Below are 5,171 nucleotides of genomic sequence, written 5' to 3'. Positions count from 1 at the left end.
GGGTGAATAACACACGGCTCCTTCATCACACACACACACACACACACACACACACACACACACACACACACACACACACACACACACACTGAGCAGTACTGAGCTATGGGTTCACCGGTAGGGACGAGCCCAATGCACAATGTGGTACATCACAAGCCTTTGGCTTTGGACTAATATCATGCATGGTTTGCATTATATATAATAAGTAGGTGCCAAAGTGCTGCTCAAAATTATGTTTATGAAGTACCTGTGCTAAAACATACAGCAGTTTCAAAGAAATGTAACAAGAATCAATTCTGGATAAGTCAAGTGCATGGGCACTACACGTAAATTGCTACAGCCATGTTTAATTTCATGGTCATCGTTTTCAAATCTGCTCCTCATTTCCATGTGCTCATGGAGAACAAGTCCTGATATTAAGGGGAGCGGGAAGGGGCTGCCAGGGGAAAAAGTTGGGGTGACACAAAGGGGCTACCTGATCCCCCAAATCTCTTCCCTGCTGTAGCTGGTAGGGTCATCTTATAATCAGGGTCATCTTCTATTAAAGTAAATATGGTACTTCTTAACTCCAAAGCATTGCCATCAGTCACAAATTACCCAGATAGCTACTAGCAGCAACTTGTAATTTATTTCTTTAGGGGCCAGAATAGCATAAAATGGTTTAATGTTCAATAAGCTTCCTTTCTGAACATATCCTTCTTCAGCTGCAGCCATTGCTTATTGGGCACATGTGATAATACTATTTAATGTGTCCAAGCCTCATGAATAACAAGTGGTAACATTACTGTAAGTCACTGTAGGGCCTAAACACTACAACCAGATTCCCTACAGAGCTAAACTCTGTTCATACATATAATAAAAATATAGTCTCTGTCCCCAAAATGTTATAATTCAGTAGCATGAGAATGAACAACAGGCTGATTAAAAACAAAAGAAGCTATCTGTGGGTAAAGGAAGTACAAAGCATCTGTTATGCAACTATGTTTAGCAGTCTCTAATTGCCTAGATCAGTGGTTTTCAACTTTCATTTGCAGACCCCTAAAAATTATGAATGGAGATGTGAACCCCTCTGAATTGCAAGTGTGGGTATTCACATACTTTTGATTGACCATAGTTATCTTTTGTGGATACCTTAAACAGTCTGTGGACCCTCAGGGGTCCAAGGACCAGAAGTTGAAAACTGCTGAACTAGTGATTTCTATATTTAGTCACAAAGCAGAAATATACTCATGCTAGTGCCTACTAGCTCATGATAGTAGCATGTCCAGATCAAAAACAGAATTCTCCCACCCACACATCCAGTCTATTAGATTCTGGTTATATGAAAATACTGTCAAAGTCAATTTTTTAAAAGTAATTTCTCTTTTTCTATGTCCTACTGAACTACTGCATGGTAAAACTAAAAAATACTTTGAAGAATTGTAGAAGAAAAAAAGGGGGCAACCTGAACACTATGTACTCTCAAAGGTGCCAGTTGCTGCAGTTTTGCTATTCATGTCTTTGCCGTTTTAAAAAGGGTGCTCTGTGTGAGGCTGGGAGAGTTTCACCAAACATATTTTTGTATAGAAAGTATGTGGAGATTTGTCAGGAAACTTTCTAGTGGCTTTGGAGAAAAATGAGTTTAGATTCCACCCTGATTTCCATCATACTAGAAGACAGAGGATTCATCAGCATGGTATGAGATCTTCATGGAATGGCTTGAGAGGATCTTTGTGGCAACTTTTATCCAAGTCTAATTTGCATAAAGTGAACTTTTCCACCCAGGAGAACTTGCACCAGTCTCCAGTTCTCCTGTGCAATATGAAGTTTCATTTTTACCTGGGAGAAATTTTCCAGTCTTTGCATTTTCCTTTGCCTGAGAAAGGGTGCATGAACCTGAAAGCTTGCAAATAAACATGTTTTTGCAACTATCTAGTTGATCTAATAAAAGATATTGCCCCACCACAAGATTTGTGACTATTTTTGCCTTTAGACCATCGCAGCTACAACTTATATCCCTGTGTGACAACATGGAATCTACGTACAACTGTTGAATTGTTTGCTATTAAAGACTCTCAATCAACATCTTTATCAGACTACAAATTCTCAATACAGGTTTTCTTAAATGTCTCTGCTGCCTTTTGCCTCTATATTCGGCTAAAAGCATTAAGTGACAGGATCTCTTGCAACTAGCCCAGGGTTAAAAAAATTACATTTGTTACATTGAGGATTGACCACTCCAGAAGAACACGATTGAACAAGATGGCTATTGCCTAAGGTGAGCTGCTTTTTTCAAGTCTGAATTCTAGCATGAGTCTAGGAGGAAATGCAATGGATCACCTGATGAGGGGAACGAACTCTAATTATCTGACAGGACTGACCAGGATGTCACCGGACTTATGGGAATAGAGATTATAAAATGAAGAATTTCTGCAGCTAATTTAGAGGAAGATTGGGCAGGGGAACTGAAGGGAAGCAACTGGAAAACTAACAGACATACAAATAGAGCTTTTTAGAGCATGTTACATAAACTTACATATTTCCTTCTGTTATGATGTGTCCCTTAGAGTGTCTACAAAGTTCTTCCAAAATGTATGCATAAGCAACTATGGGTAGGAGAAAAAAGGGCTAAGGTAGAAGGAATCATCACTGGTTTTGGGGATTTGAAGCAGCTGGATTGTGAGGTCAGATTTCCATGAAGAGGTCAGATGAGAACCCCATGCCCAGGAACTGTGCCAGACAGGCCCAGGAAAGAGCTAGTGTTGCAGCTCTTGAAAGCACAATGGCCCAGTGGGGTAGGAACAAAGACAACAGTCTGGTTATGGCATCAGGACTGAATAATAATCAGTGCTGAGGTTTTTTCCGGCCAGAAGTCCACTAAGAAGGGAGACATATTAGAATAACAGAATAAGAAATCAGAATAAGAAACAACAAAGCAATGTGGGTTTTTAGCACCTATCCTTTTGTTAAATGTTTTGATCATAAGAAGTAAATAGAATTTTTATGATGAAAGCAGAATAACAAAGTCAGATTTGGACTACATAATTTTATTTTATTATTCATTGTTCATACAATAGGAAAAAGGTATCTAATATACTCACTTTTTTCATAAATAAATCATGATAAGCAAGTCTGAAAAAGCCACATACATTAAATTTAAAAAGTTTATTGTTACTTTGTATTTTTCCAGTCTTTTACAGAGCCTTAAATATTTTCCATACAAGACTAATAATCAGGAACTATTTATGAAGAGTTAGCTACTGCTATCTTTATTTTCAATATGCAACTTGGTAAATCTGCTTTGATTGCACCTTACCTGCTGATCTTCTGTCTATTTTATATCAGACATGAGAAGACAAATATTTTCACGTTAGCCAGAGGAAACAGGGTTGAAAGCACTTCATAAATCTAATGTTTTTATTCCTCTAATTTACAAACAACAGGTTCCCAGACAAATTGTCTTATAAATATTATGAGTTAAGAAGCTGGAATTCAATGAATCCAAGAGAATGGGAAGGAATGAGCTAAGTAACTTTTAGGTAATATACAGGCAGCCCTTGGACTTACAACACAATTGGTTCCTGAAAACCATGTCTTAAGTTGAAACATTGTAATTCGGAACCAATTTTCTCATAAGAAACAATGTTATAAAATGAGGGATTGGTTCCTGAACCAAGGCCCGATATCCTATTGTCACCAAAAATACCCCAGAATTGTGTACTCGATTAATTATAGATGAGTAATATAGCTACATTAATATGTCTTCTTGTCTCCGACCAACATGGCTACCAAGTACACCCCTGAAACATGGAAGATGCCGAATTTTAGCTAATTTTGGATTTTAAAACAGAACGAGGAAGTTTTTTGCCTCCCTGCCTGCCATCTGACACCTCCATGGAAGGAATTCTACCTGATCAACACATCAAAGAGCTACTCAACACAGCTCACAAAGACACTCTCATGGACCCAGAGGAACAGACTTCCATCTTCAGCTCCCTCTGTGCAAAAATGAAGTTTATTTTCTACCTATGGGGACATTTTACCATCTTGTACCATCTACACTTTTCCCAGAGCCTGATGAAGGGACTTTGATCCTGAAACCTTGCAGAAAAGGACAATTTTCTTGCCATTTTCCAGTTGGTCTAATAAAAGGTATCATTTTGGAACCAAGAGTTCTAGTTTTTTGTTTAGCTACATTAACGTTTTCATATTGTAAACAGCAATCATATTGATTTGGAAGGACTTCTTTGAGGTGACTTTGCTGGACTTTTTGAAAAGCTCTTTGTTGGACTTTTTCAAGGGTTCTTGGCTAGAGTCTTCTTAGGAGCCTTGGCTGCAGGTTTTCCTGGAGTCTTGCCTGCTTTCTTAAAGAAAATGTCCAAGGACGTTTAGACAGATGTTCTCCAGGGAGATGAGCGAAGCAGCGAACTTTTTCACTGGAGTGGCACTGCATCAGATCAAGCGTTGTAAAGTCGAAACTGATGTCATAAAGTTGAAACAGGGTGTCAATTTATAAACGTAACTTGAAACGTTGTAAGCTGAGGACTGCCTGTATTTCAAATTCCATTTGTTTAAAGGAGTGTATTGTAAAACACAAGTTGCTTTCTAAACCACATTAGTAGCTTTACTTAAAAGTAGCTGTCATGAAAAATAAATGCATTTAACAATGCTCAGGCAGGGGAGATCCAGAGGGGGTGCAGTGGCATGACTGCATCCTCCTTTTGGATTACACTGCAACACAGGGGCCCCCATGGACTTTTTGAACTCCATAAAACGTGTAAAAATAGTCCTTCTCTTCCCCTTCCTGCTCAAAGACAGGCCCCTCCCTACCCCTTCCCTGCCTAACTTTTCCAGCTAACCCAGGGGTGGGAAACACCAGAGCCCACTGAGCAGGGGCTGGGCTCATACGGGGACAGGAACAATGGCAGCAAGGATAGACAACGGTTCCCCTTCCCAGGCCTGCTCCAAGCAAGGAGGGGGGAACTACTCTCCTACCACTCCATTGCCACTTTCCCCTCCCCAGCTGAGACCAGCCACTGCTCAGCCTGACAGGCTCTGGAGATTCCCCACCTGAACAGTGAAAAAAGCAGCAGGCAGGGGAGTTGGGGGGGGGGGGCAAAGATGCCTGTAAGCAGGAAAGGCAAGGGAGGGGGGGATATTCACCTGCTTTTGGGACTTTAAAAGTCTGCCTG

General features: G+C 40.0%; 1 protein-coding gene across 4 annotated transcripts in view; it reads right to left on the bottom strand.

The window, feature by feature from the left end:
• APC (APC, WNT signaling pathway regulator) overlaps positions 1-5,171 on the bottom strand; it is a 223,955-nt gene that overhangs the window by 118,548 nt on the left and 100,236 nt on the right. The window lies entirely within an intron of this gene.

Source organism: Gavialis gangeticus, unplaced genomic scaffold, assembly GCF_001723915.1.
Source record: "Gavialis gangeticus isolate Ggan-Ray unplaced genomic scaffold, GavGan_comp1, whole genome shotgun sequence".
Lineage (NCBI taxonomy): Eukaryota > Metazoa > Chordata > Crocodylia > Gavialidae > Gavialis > Gavialis gangeticus.
The sequence above is the reverse complement of the archived record's forward strand: the minus strand, read 5'-3'. Positions and strand labels throughout refer to the sequence as shown.